The sequence below is a fragment of the Canis lupus genome, chromosome 10 (assembly GCF_003254725.2).
Source record: "Canis lupus dingo isolate Sandy chromosome 10, ASM325472v2, whole genome shotgun sequence".
Taxonomy (NCBI): domain Eukaryota; kingdom Metazoa; phylum Chordata; class Mammalia; order Carnivora; family Canidae; genus Canis; species Canis lupus.
The window spans coordinates 50,193,415-50,207,417 of record NC_064252.1 but is presented as its reverse complement, the minus strand read 5'-3'; the positions used below and the strand labels follow the sequence as shown (position 1 = coordinate 50,207,417).

Sequence of the window (14,003 nt, the reverse complement as noted above, 5' to 3'; positions counted from 1 at the left end):
TCCTGGCACACATTGTCCCTTAATCCCTGGATCAGCCCTTCATTATCCTAGCTCTGTGCATTTACTAATGCTCTCTACCCCCATCACCCCAAAATCAGAACTGCTCTTCCTCCTCCTCCTCCTTATCCAACTCCAATCCACCCCTCCCCAAGGCCCACCAGCTCTGTGAAGTCTTCATTGGAAGTGATTTTTGCCTGCCTTAAATCCCAGATGTGCATCTAAACAGCAAACCCACATTTCACAATCCCAGACGGATGGGATTAGTTCTTGAGTGGATTCATCCTAGTTCATATGAGATAAAGACCCTTGACTCAAAATGATGATTTACTGCTGCTGTGGATTCCCTTCCACAGATTGGGGTTGGGGTACTTAGTTGAAAGCAGGGATGGGAATTTCCAATGAAAACCCATGGGAGCTCTCAGGGACCTCCACCTGACCTGGAACCCTAAAGTTTCCCTACTTCAACCAAGGCTTATTCTCTGGTCTTGTCCTTATTCTAGGATATGTGCTGCTGAAATGAGCACATGGTCTTGTCCTTATTCTAGACCAATTACTCTGTATAGGGTGAAGGACAGAGTGCTCTCTGGCCACAATATGTTGTTTCTGGGTGCACAATGACTGCTGTTTAATGTGGTGAGTTTGGGATGTTGTGAGATTGCCAACAGAGCAGTGAGCTGAAAGCAGTGCACTAACTAGCAGATTCTGGGAAGAAAGGGCATAGGTGTGGGGACCCACAGCCAACCTTGTATAATCAGAGCAGTTGGGTCCTGCTTTATGCATCTTGAAATTAGGTGTAAATAAGATATTTGAAATCAACTCTAATTTTAATTTTAATTTTTTAATTTTTATAATTTATTTTTATTTTTTTATTTTTTAAAAATTTTATTTATGATAGTCACACACAGAGAGAGAGAGGCAGAGACACAGGCAGAGGGAGAAGCAGGCTCCGTGCACCGGGAGCCCGATGTGGGATTCGATCCTGGGTCTCCAGGATCGCACCCTGGGCCAAAGGCAGGCGCCAAACCGCTGCGCCACCCAGGGATCCCAACTCTAATTTTTATAACAATACTCAGATGATTTAGATCAAATGTTTCTTATAAGGGGATAAGGGTTGACCTATTGCCTGCAGAATGGGCATAAGATTTGGATTTGGAGTCAGGCAGATGGGGCTTGAACTGGGTTCTGTTCATTGTTTGGCCAGAACTTTACCTTCCTGGGCATGCATATATACATATATGCATTTTGAGTATATGTGTGAGTGTGAGTGTGAGTGTATGTATGTGTGCAATATGTTTAGCTCTATACACACACTTTTTTTTTTTTGAGAATTTTAAAAAAGATTTTATTTATTTATTTGAGAGAGAGAGCACACAAGCAGGGGGAATGGCAGGCAGAGGGAGATGGAGAAGCAGGCTCCCCATATAGCAGGCAGCTGATGTGGGGCTCAATGCAAGGCTCTGTCCCAGGACTTGGGGATTATGACCTGAGCCAAAGGCAGATGCTCAAATTGACTGAGCCACCCAGGCACCCCTTTGGAGCATTCTTTATGTGCTAAGCACTATGTCAAGCATTTTATTTTCAATGCCCCATTTAGCCCTTATAACAGCTCTGGGAAGAGTCATGCAAGAGTCAGGGAAGAGGCAGAAGGACAGGGAGATATGTATATATATGATAGGATATCGTATATATATCTTCATATATACAGAGATATGTATATATACATAATATGTATATATAATATAGAAATATAGGTATACTTCTAAATCTATGTAAAAAGAGGAAAAGAAAACAAATGGCAAAATGTTAACACTTGGTAAATCTATGTGAAAGATTTATAGGTTTTTCTGTACAATCCTTTCAACTTTTTTCTGTTTGAAAATTTCCCAGTAAAAATTGAGACTTGAGCAAACAGGTTTAAAAGAGAGGGCAAGTAACTCACCATTAAGCACATTTATTAAATGGCAGATCCAGGAGTCAATGTATGTCACATTAACTAAGGAGAGATAGCTGTTTAAAGGAACCTAAAGCTGAACACTTTGTATTTAGTTTATTATTATTTATTATTTTATTTATTTAAAGAGTGTGCATGTGCGAGTAGGGGATGGGGGTAGAGGGAGAGGGAGAGAATCCTAAGCAGACTCTGTGCTGAGCATGGAACCTGATGTGGGCTCAATCCTACAACCCTAAGATCATGACCAGAGCCAAAATAAAGTCAGATGCCAGGCCGACTAAGCCACCCAGGCACCCCGAACACTTTTATAATATACAAGTATCTCCAGCAAATGTATTTCTTCATTGATTCCACTTTTAATCACTGGGGTAGCTAGTTCCATATAGTCCCAGGATCTAAAGCAGCTTCTTCATTCTTGTGCAAGAAGGACTCTTGTAGTTGAGTTGTTGTTGAAAGCTGCTTTTCCTTTGGCTATAGTGAAGTCAAAACAGTTCCCTGTCCCAACCTCCAGGTTTCTAGGAGACAAGGCTCAATGTCCTTGCAGAAGCTGGGAACCCTTTTTGGCTCCATGGTTTCCATGATGCAAACAAAGCCCAGGTTTACTCATTGGAGGGACAAAGCTGGTGAGAAAAGAGCCTTTAGTAAATGTGCCAGTGGGCCACCATCAGGGTCACCTGAGGTGCTTATTTAAAATGCTCTGCCTCCTGAGGCTGGGGCCTGGGAACCTTCATTTTAACTAGTACCCCAGGTAATGCTGCAGCACACCAAGGTTTGAGAATCCACAACCTAGCTTAAAATCCAGGCCTCTATAGCTGGCATTCAAGGCTTGCAAAGCTTGGCTTCTCTTACTCCCCAGCATAACCTTCCCCTCTAGCCTGGCTAGAGGTTAGGTTAGTCCTCTAACCTGCCCTCCAGCCTGAGCCCTTTGCTGTCTCACCCTTCCCTGGAATCTTTTCTTTCTCCCCGCAATCCTTATGATGCCAACTGAGCCTCAAGAATGAATTCAAGTCTCACCTATTCCCTGGAATCTTTCTAATCACCCCAGCCCATGTCCCAGGAGTTGCTCCCTTTCTGTCTTCACTCAATGTTAAATTGGTGGCACTTGATGTAATAAGTTATGACATACTATCTATTATGATTTTTCACTTGCTTTTTTTTTTTTTTTTTTCACTTGCTTTGGTTGAGTTCATGTCATTCTCTTGACCACCTGTGAAATTCCTGAGAGCAGAGTTCACATCTTTTTCTCTTGCATCCTTTTTAGTACCAAGGATAAAGTTAAAGTCCTGGGTAGGTCATTAGAACTAGGTTGCTAATAACCGAATTGAGGGAGAGATGAGAGAAGAACAGCATAAAGACAGGGTGGAGTGGACAAGAGGGAGAGGATTAGTTATGGCCATGGTAGTCATTGTGCAGGGCACAGGATCTTTTGATTGGATCTGGGATTCCAGGCTCTGTGGATGGGTGTTGTTAGGATGACCATCCTTCCCTCCCCCATAAGTATTTGCATTTGGGGCTGGGCTGCTTTGGGGTCTCTGCCTCCTCATGACAATTTGCATCCACAAATTTACATAGAAGTGAAGGAGCTTCCTGAGAGGGGAGACAGGGCTTTGCCATATTCCTTATTTGTTGTTCAAAGTCAGGTATGGTGAGCCTGGGGCTGTAGGTATGAGCAGTGGAGCCAGGCTATAGGGTAGTATGGCTCTCCCTGAGATAGTGTTTGGATTTCTCCCTGAGGCTTTCAGTAATAACCCTCTGATGACTTTTTGGTGGCCTGCCCTGCATTCTTCCAATGATATCTGCCCAGCTATGCTTGAGGCAGTTAGAAACCAGTAAGCAGTGTCATAGGGCGGCGAGGGCGGGGGGGGGGGGGGGGAACGACATCATGGATATTTTGTCATAAATGTAAATGACACCTCCCTTGTTGGCCCAGGAAGGTGAAGCCTGATACATACATGCTGTTCCCAGATCCCCTTACATTGCCCCCTCTGCCTAGAATGCCCTCTCCCCAGGTCACTGCTTGATAAATTCCTCAGGGGGACCTGGCTAGAGACCCAAGGTGGAATTAGATTCTGTTTGGAGGCCTCTGTGAACACCTCTGCCTCCCAAGTAAAATGGGACCATGACTACCTCCCAGGGTGGCAAAGAGAAAAGATCATATTCAGGCTAAACAAAGGGCTTGAAATTGCTTCTTTACTTCTCCTCACATCTCCTCACATTTCACTGAATAAAAGCTGGCAACTCTGGGTACCCCCCACCTCAGAGCACCTTGATTAGGGGGTCCCCTAGATGGTGTTGAGTGGTTGCATACTGCACAGAAGGACAGCTTAGAGCCCTGTGTGATGCTTCTGAGCCATGAGTTGCCTTTCCCCACCCAGACAAAGGATGTACTCAACCACGGGACAAAAAACAAGGCAGCAGATGGAAGAAGAGCCACAAAGATAGCAGTCCTTGGAGGATCAAGGAAAGGTCAGTGACCCTGTGAAACATAAACACAGTTTGGATGAGGAGAGCCAGGAACCACAGAGTGGGCTCCTAATGGAGGGAAAATGAAAAGAGAAAAATCAGTGATGCAGGAAGCTTCTCCTCACTCACATCCTTCAAATGGCTGCGGGGGGGGGTGGGGGGGAGGTGGGGGGAGGTGGGGGGGGGGAACAAGCTGGAGCTGGGAATATATTAGCTGCCTGATCGTGTTACCGAGGGAGTTGTGGAGTTCCAGTGCCCAGAGGCCTCTCAGGAGATGGTAGATAATTATGGATGGGTCTCTGGTTTAATACAGCTCTGCCACAGGGTAAGGGATGGAATATATGACCCCTTCAAGGTCCCCTTATCTGTACCAGAGCAGGTTACTGCAAAACAAAGACAATTCAGGAGGCTGTCACATAATCATTTGTGTTGCATGCTTCCTTCAGAGATTTTTTGAGAAATCTCCTGATGAAAGTTCTAAGTGCTCAAAACCAGAATGAATTCAGGGATTTCGTTACCCCCGCTCCAAATCCCTGCCCTGTCTTTTATTTAAAATAATAATTAAAACTCCAATCTCCTGAAATCCTTAATACAGAGGTTTTACAGTCAACTGAACAAGATCTTTAGCTTTCATTAGAAATGTCTGCATTTCTCTTTGGTTTTAAGGGAGGTGGGGTATATTGGAATATTAATGCGGAGCATTTACATGAGGCTCTTAATTTGAAAAGAATGTGAGAATTAATGCTTGAGTTTAATCGCAGAGCCTGAATCATCACAGATAGATTTTTACCCTCTTTTCCTTAATCAATTTCACCCTAATTAATTCTTCTGTGGCTAAGTCTTGTTACATTAGATAGTCTGCTGATTATTTCCACAATCAAGAGACTGTATATTCATGCATTTTTAATAAGGAACGACTGCATCCTTTTTCATAAGTGATCCTGCTGGTTGGCAGTTGCAGCCGCTAAAATAATTATAGAGCAGATTACTTACTTTTAAAGCATTGTTTGCTGTCATATTCATCCTAGGTGACAATTTGGAAGAGCTCCGAGGCTGCTGTAATCGGGCAGAGGAGCAGGGTATTTAGTGTGGCAATTTTCAATGTCAAGTGCTGTTTATGCATAGGTCAATGCCTTTAAAAAAATAATAAACACAGGAGTAATTTGGTCCTGCTGGCTGATGAAGCCATGTGCTATAGACTCAAAGGCCATTCTGTGCTTAGTTTAAAACCCTGGCTTGTAGAAGAACTTACCTGAAGGCTGCCCAGCACCTTCTGCCTTCAACTATGACTGGTCCAGATATGGTCATTGGTGTCTGATTATTACTTATACGATGGGGTGCTCTCATATCAGACCCTGATACCGCTGCAACCTTCAAGAGGGCTTGAAGCAGGGGATGCAGTAATTCCAAAGCCTCAGCTGTTTTCTGGTTAGCAAAGAAAGAAGGAAAACCTACCTACAGGAAAAGACTGTTTTTGTTTTGGGAAAAATACTAGGCTTTTTGGTTATGCAGAGGAAAACTCAAGAGCTGATTCTAGAATGGACATATTGAGATAAGGGGAAATAAATGGCTGTGCATACTAATATGGAAGGCTGTCTTTTCAGTGGGCAAAGCTACTACTCACTGCAGAAGTTCTTCCAGTGTTCACTTGGTGGAGGAGTTTTCCCTTCTCTCTTAGGGAAAACAAAGAGTTGGGGCCTGGACTCCAGGTAGGGCAGTTAGGCCAAGGGCCGTCCTGTCTGTGAATTAGGTTAGCTCTACAGTCAGAGCATGTCTGAAGGCTGTGGAAGGAGAAGGCAAGCAGGGCACGCAGGCCATGGGGCAGTGGGCTCCAGGAGAGTCTATAGGCAGCTTCCAGCTTAACAGTTTTTATTCTATAATTGTAACTCTCTTTTGCCAACCCCAAGCTTTTAGCAGTTTTGTTAACCCTACAGCCTTAGGAAAATAAGCTATAGCCACACTTGCAACTTAGTAGGACAAAGGAGTGTGATCTTCCCTTAGACTCCCTCCCCTATAGTCTGTTCAAGGAAGCCTGGTGGTCCTGGAGCCCATGTGAGGTGCCACTGATTGGCCCTGGGGAAGGAAGAGACTCGTGACAATCCATACGAAGAAAGAGACTCAAGTTAAGGTCTTGCTCAGGTGGACAGGTATAGAAGGAGAACGAAACAAACATCCTTCACCATATATAGAGAGAGACACCTTCAGAAGGAGAAACTACAGTGTGCAAATTAGACGGGCCTGGGTTGTTGGCTAGCAGCCATCTGGGTTGCCCTTAATATACGCTGCAGTTGGCCAGAGTCTCAGAGGTTGTCCTGCCCTCCCTACTCTCCACACCAGCTGTTCAGGGAAACAGCCAAACTGTAGCAGCCTCCAGCTCATTTCCCAGGAACATCACTGCCAGCTGCTCTGCAGAGCCCTGAGCCAATAACTGGAGGTGGCACTAAACCTTAGGTCACTGCTCCCACCCCTGGTGCAGATGAGGAAACTGAGCAGTTCTGGGGTACTTACTGTCTATAGTGAAATGATAAAAAGAGGTGTCCTTAGACTATTGAAGTCATGGAGGAAACTGGAAGGACAAGACCTGAACAGGTATTTGACAACACAGTATATAAATGGCAAGCTGGCTGGGTGTCTTGAGGCAGCCCTCCAACCTCTGTTACACTGAGTGGGAACTTAGGCTTAGAGAAGTAATGTGACTTGTTTAAGGTCACTCTATTGATAAGGAACAGGTTCAGGGTCTCAGGTAACCCAGCTCCCAATTTAATGCTCCTTTTGGACAGCCCAATCCTCAGGTGAATTTCTTTTTAGCTAGAGACAGGGTGGGGGCTGGCTCTCATCCCTTCAGGGTATGCATGTCTAAAACACATTTAATCTTCATGGATATTTCTAAGACCTGTTTTCAGTTTTGTCTGAGATCTGTATCCCTGAAGTAAGATAAATGGTATTCACTGGAAGGTCAGCTGCTGGGGATATTGGGTTCAAGGAGCTAAGGAAGTAAATCATTTGGTGAGTGAACTTAGAAAGGCCAAGATGTTAAACTCCAAGCCAACCAGGATTTAATTTATTTGTTACTGAGGTCAATGCCATTTTTACTGCACACTAAAGAAGTCTGAGCTCTGTTGCCAAGATTCAAGAGAAATCTTAGTTGTCATTTTCCCCTCTACTAGAAAGAAAATGGAGACTGTGTCAAATCTGGGAAGCCTGGAAGAAAGAGAATAAAGAGAAAATACAAAACATTTCTCCCCTCTTCTTGTGTGCACTCTCTGTTGCCAGGACAGATAGAGCCATCTCATCTTTTTCATCAATGTCTGCTCTAGGAACAGAGATCCCTCCCTGGGGCCAACTTCCTTCCTTGGATAGCCAGTGCTTTGGGCCAGAAGGTGGGCAGCTCAGTGTTCTGGCAGATGTAGAGCTCAATACAGGAGGCTTCCCCTATGTCTAGAGCCTTGACTTCCCTATCCTCACTCATCTTAGCCATCTCTTGCCCATCCTCCTTTCATAGAAAAACCACTACCAGCTCCACATGTGCTCAGTTCACTTTAGTAAGTCATTAAAAAAGCTTTTCTCCTCCTGGAATTTCCTCTCTAGTTCTCACTGTACTTGCCTGAGATTACACAGATTGTGTGCCCTAAGACCATACTTTATAGGCTATTCCTATGCTCCATTAAAGAACTGACAAAGCTCACAGACTGGTGAAAAATAGCCAAAATAATATGAATAACAGCAATAAACCTAACCATATATTGAACAGCGACTATTTTTGGGCAAGGGGCTTCACACAGCTTCATTACCTCACAGATTCCTCATCGCTACCCTGGAGCCCTGCAAGGTAACTTTTATTATCCTCATTTTGTAGATGAGGAAAGATATAGAAAGGATGAGTAGTTTGAACACCTTGCCCAAATAAGATTAACAGTAGCCAAACACATTGTGTTAGCCAACCTGGAGAAAAGACATGTGGATGGCAGAGGCAATGGGGCAGACTCTTCAGCACTACCTCTGGGGAGCAGCCTCGATTCACAAACATCCTGGACTGGCAAGCAGCCACTGTAGACTTTTGTGGGGTCACTACTTGGGATCACTTCGTCCCTTGCTCTGGCTCCTTATTTACCATGCAGTCTTTTGACCATAGCTCACTTCCCTGTACAGTGTGCCTGCCGGGAAAAGGTGTGCAGGGCCGCACAAGCAGGGGGATCCCAATCTGTTAGGCAGTTGTTACCCAGGACTATGCCCACTTGCTGGTCTCTTGTCTTGGAATGCCTTCCTTGCCGCCTCACCTTGGCTCTGTGGAGATGGCTTCACCTTGGCTAAGTGGCCCCCTGCTCCTCATATTCCCCACATCTAACCCTAAGTTTCTTTCATGATGTCTATCATTCTCTGCTATTAATTATTTACATAGATTTTTTAAAATGCATACTTTATTTTTTTAGAGCAGCTTTGGGTTCCTAGAAAAATGGAGCAGACTGTACAGAGTTCTCCCATAAGCCCTCCTCCTCCCCCAACCTCTTCCACGCACTACCACCAACCAAGGTCCACAGTTTACGCAAGTTGTTCCTTTTTGTTGTACATTCTATGGATTTGGATAAAAGTATAATGACATGTTAGCCATCATTATGGCATCATGCAGAGTTTCACTGCCCCCCAATCCTCTGTGCTCTGTCTATTCAGCCCTCTCTCCCCACTAACTTCTGGAAACCACTGATCTTTTTGCCGTTTTCATAGCTTTGCCTTTCCCACAATGTCAGGTAGTTGGACTTACACAGTATGGAGCCCTTTCAGATTGGCTTCTTTCACTTAATAATATACATTTAAATTTCCTTCACATTTTCCATGGTTTAACAGCTCATTTCTTTTTACTGCTGAATAATATCCCACTGTATGGATGTACCACAGTTTATCTCTATCCATTTACCTGCTGAAGGACAACTTGGTTGCTTCCAAGTTTGGGCAGTTATGAATGAGGCTGCTATAAACATCTGTGTACAGGTTTTTATGTGAACATAAGTTTTCAACTCCTCTGAGTAAATATCAAAGAGCACAATTGCTGGGTTGTATGGTAAGAATATGTTTAGTTTTGTAAGAAACTGCCAAACTGTCTTCCAAAGTGGCTGCACCATTTTGCATTCCCAGCAGCAATGAATGAAAATTCCTATTGCCTCACATCCTTGCCAACATTTAGTGTTGTCATGTTTTGGATTCTGGCCATTCTAATAGGTATGCAGTATAATTTTGTTGTTTTAATTTGCAATTCCCTAATGACACACTGTGTGGGGCATTTTCTCATATGCTTACTTGCCATCTGTATTTTCTGTGGTGAGGTATCTCTCTGTTTAGATCTTATGCCCAGTTTTTAAGTTGTTTGTTTTCTTATTGTTGGGTTTTCGGAGTTCTTTGTATATTTTGCTTAACATTCCTTTTCAGATAGATCTTTTATAAATATTTTCTCCAGTCTGTGGCTTGTCTTTTGATTCTCTTGAAAGATGTTTACTTTTTATCTTCCCAATGAGAATGCATACTCTATGAGACTGGAGACTGTGTTTTATTTATAGCTATCTGGCACATGGTAGGCATTCATTAAATATTAGGAAGAAAGAGACAGAGATAGAATTAGCATTCTGGTCTATATATCAGTGTTTTATTACTTTGGTTGATGTTAGTCTGTTCCTAAAAGACAAATCCACCCTCACTCAGCCTGTTGACCATATTGAGTTTGGGAGCCTGATGGGGGAACAGCCCCAGACCTTGAAAAATTTATCAAGGTATGCTATGGCCTTGGGAATCCTCTTGGGAATTAGCTGGCACCTCTCTCTTGCTATGCATCTTCTTCCTGATTGTATTTCCTGTAAGTGATGGTGAGTTTTTGAAACTGAGACCCTCTCCCAAGTATTTTGCCTTTTACAAAGGGGTGTGAAGTCATGTCCAGCTTTGGCAGTCCTGTGTCAGAGCACCTGTGGTACTGCCCTGAGGAGACTACTAGCCACTGGCACTACTCTGTGGACCATTTGCATGCAGTTCACTTGGTGCCAGCCACTCAGCTTTCCCAGCTTCTGCCCTTTCCCCTCAGCAGCCTCTGAGCTCCAATGGCCTGTGAGAGTTGATCTGGGTCTGGAATTTGTTACTCTAACACTTTCCCAGAAGTAGGTGTCAGTTATTACTGTTAATCCCCCAGGGACCCTTATTCTCTTTGCAGCTGGGAGAAAGGGTGGTTAGATGCAACGAGATGAGTATGGTGGTAACATTCTTGATAATGGCTAATTTCTTGAGCAGTTAACATCCGCCAAGCCCCATGCTAAGCACATTACATATATGATCTCACTTAGTCCTCACAAAGTTCTGCAAGGCAGATATCTTATTACTGTTATCCCTGTCTTTCAGATGACCAAACTGACTCAGAAAGGGTAAGTACATTTGTCAGAGTCAGAAAATAAACGGCAGAGCCAGGATTCAAACTCAGGACTCCATGTCATGCTTTTGACCATCACAATAGCCCTCCCTTCTCCTGCCCTCCACAAAATATTATGTATCTCTTTTTTACAACTCTTCTTTACAAAATTGGCCCTTGGGCAGCCCGGGTGGCTCAGCGGTTTAGCACCTGCCTTCAGCCCAGGGCCTGATTTTGGAGACCAGGGATCAAGCCCCACATTGGGCTCCCTGCATGAAGCCTGTTTCTCCCTCTGCCTGTGTCTCTGCCTCTCTCTCTCTCTCTCTCTCTGTCTGTCATGAACAAATAAATTTTTAAAAATAAACAAATAAATAAATAAATAAATAAATAAATAAATAAAATCTTAAAAAACAAACAAACAAAATTGGCCCTTAGTATCTGTGATTCAGGCTGCCCTGCCTGCACCCTTGCATTTTCCCCAGGGCCACTCACCTCCTGGCAATCTTTCCAGGGGCTGGTGCTCCCAGCCCTCTTCTTCCTCCAAAGGAAACCTGTAGCTTTGAGGCAAAGGTGCTCTAGCCTCATGCTTCAGTCCTCCAGTCCTCTGAGACTCTTATTAGCAGTATCTTCCCATAAACCATTCAAGGAGACTTTGTGGGTTCCAAAATAGAGTCATTTTAATGGTTTATTGCTTCATAAACACTGTTCTGCAAGGACGCTGTAGGCCCATGTTGATAGAAACAGTCAGTTCCTGTATTTTCGGGTTCGGATTTACCTTTCCCGGCTGCGGGTACTTCCTTATTCCGGGCAGGCTGACCTTTGGAGGAGCTTGGAGGTGGGGGTGGGGAGAAGGTTGATGTACTAGGTTGGCTGAATGCCCCTCCTGCTTTCCCAGGCCTACGTGATGAAGAGCCAGTGAAACATTCTTCCTCTCTCCTTCAGTCTGAGCAAGCAGGGTTTATCTGAGGGGAAGAAAGTCTGAGGGAAGTGGGAGAACAGACAGGGAGACCTACAGAGTCTGCAAGTCTCCATCCTGACAGCCCTAGGGTGGAGCGTCACCCAGGATAGTAGCAATGGGAAACCGTATGCATTATCCTAATACTCACAGTTTCTAGTATCCTGTCCCTGCGATGAGGAAGTGGAGCCCAGACATGGACTACCCTGGGTTTTTATGCAGCTAACAAGTGACTATATCAGGCAGGTCCCAGTAGGGAGTAGGATCTGCTGAATATGTTTCAAATGAAGGGCTGCATTTAGAGAGGTTAGGCAGGATTCAGGGATAAGCAAAAGCTGGTGAGGAACCCAGAGAGGAGCAACAGCAGGAAGCTCTGATTACCCGCAAGCCTAAAAGATCAAGGAGTGGAAAGAGTGAGACCAGAGATGGGTGAGAGAACTGAACCCATGGGGGCGGACCTAGAGTCACAGAGGAACACCGCCACCGCCAAGCAAGAGGCAACAGGGGAGAAATACCTTGGCTTTTCTTCTTTCCTGCTTTCCCATCTTTTCCATGCCTCCCATCGGCTGAACCCAGCTAAAACCCAGGTGATGCAGTCTAAAGAGGTCAGTCATGTGGGCACAGAGCAGGAGAGAAAGAGAGGGGACAGGTTGGTAGGCAAGGGGCACAAATGAACCACAACCAGCACAGAGGTACAGCTAGATTTTGAGCCATGTTTTTTTTTTTTTTTAAGATTTATTTATTTATTATTTATGAGAGAGAGAGAGAGAGAGAGAGAGGCAGACACACACAGAGAGAGGGAGAGGGGCAGAGACACAGGAGGAGGGGGCAGTCTCCATGCTGGGAGCCCGACACGGGACTCGATCCCAGGACTCCAGGATCGCGCCCTGGGCCAAAGGCAGGCCCCAAACCGCCAAGCCACCCAGGGATCCCCTGAGCCATGGGTTCTTAAGAGTGCTTATCCCTTGCCGAGGTTCTTTTTAGCTGAGATGACTTTCCATCATGCAGCACCCTTGACATCTGACACAAGCTCACTCAGAGACTAAGGCTTGGGCACAGCTCATCTATTTATTAATTTGAGTGATCATTTCCTCACTTCTTTCCTCCTCCCTGTTCCTGTAGGAACCTCTCCCAGGGAATGAAATTGCCTGGACCCAGGCTTCTGGCCAATTGGATCCCACCACTGGTTCTGTTTCATTTCATTTTGTTTGCTTTCTTTCTCTCTTCCTTCCCTCCTTTTCCTTTTCCTTTTCCTTTTCCTTTTCCTTTTCCTTTTCCTTTTCCCTTTCCTTTCCTTTCCTTTCCTTTCCTTTCCTTTCCTTTCCTTCCTCCCCCTCCTTCTCCTTCTCCTTCTTCTCCTCTCTTTCTTTTGAAGGAGGAGAGCGCTGTGATTATTTGGGCTAGTAATTGTCCCTAGAGAAATCTTCAATTTTTTACCAGGCATCTCCCCTCCCCATCCTCTACCTCTACCAGTTCAGTGTTTCTACCTAAGCCTTTTGCATTATTCTCTACAGATGGTGCTGCCCTTAGCAGCCTTTGGTAGCATTACCAACACCCTGTCACCATTTTTCTGGGCAGGGACTGATTGCTCTGATCAACCAGACCAGAAAGAAGCTCAGGCTGTATTGATTCTCTCCGATGGCACCCAGATCTAGTGTGAGCTGTGACTAAGCCACGAGGGGTGATTGACTGCAAAGTGTTGGAAGGTTGAAAGGTGGCCTCTGTGATATATCAGGGAACCACCTTGAGAGATGGAGGGATGGGGAAGAGTTTATCTTCCAATGTGTCTAAGGGGTACCAGCAAGGTATTGGATAGAAACGTGGGAACTTCTGGAAGGGTCACCATATAGCCTGTCAAACTGTGTATTTTCCATCCACATACTTTCATCCAGGTTCATCTAGTTGTTTTTCCCCTGCAGCTATGAGACTGGCTAAAGGTGGGGTCTGGGCTCAGGATGGTCAAAAGTTTCCTTCACAACACTGTTCCTTGGGGTAGTGGAACTTCTGGGCATTCCAGTCAGACTTGAATTCCTGACTTCTCACTTATGCCCCTCCATCTACCCAGAGGGATGCGGATCTCTACTATCTGTCTGCCTCAAATGATGATGATGATGATGATAATGATAGCTAACATTTCCCACTCTTTAGCTACTGTTCCTAATACTTTACAAACTCCAGATGATTTTGTCTTCACAACATTATTATTATCCCCATTGCACAGATGAAAAAGCAAGGCTTAGAGAGATTTTATG

General features: G+C 44.7%; 2 long non-coding RNA genes across 13 annotated transcripts in view; one reads left to right on the top strand and one right to left on the bottom strand.

The window, feature by feature from the left end:
- Positions 1-14,003, bottom strand: part of LOC112671790 (uncharacterized) — a 126,467-nt gene that overhangs the window by 75,967 nt on the left and 36,497 nt on the right. For 5 of the 10 annotated variants that reach the window (XR_004803153.2, XR_007413778.1, XR_004803154.2 and 2 more), the window contains exon 5: positions 11,289-11,758. The exons of 2 other annotated variants lie outside the window; for them this stretch is intronic. This is a non-coding gene — a long non-coding RNA (uncharacterized LOC112671790). Of the gene's footprint in view, positions 1-2,087; positions 2,572-5,407; positions 5,548-11,288; positions 11,775-14,003 lie in introns of those variants that run through there. 3 more of the 10 variants (XR_003143855.3, XR_004803159.2, XR_004803160.2) reach the window with 3 other exon arrangements.
- Positions 3,103-14,003, top strand: part of LOC125756002 (uncharacterized) — a 38,176-nt gene continuing 27,275 nt past the window's right edge. For 2 of the 3 annotated variants that reach the window (XR_007413782.1, XR_007413781.1), the window contains exons 1-2: positions 3,103-3,238; positions 4,327-4,417. This is a non-coding gene — a long non-coding RNA (uncharacterized LOC125756002). Of the gene's footprint in view, positions 3,239-4,326; positions 4,418-7,581; positions 8,579-14,003 lie in introns of those variants that run through there. The other variant, XR_007413780.1, reaches the window with a different exon arrangement.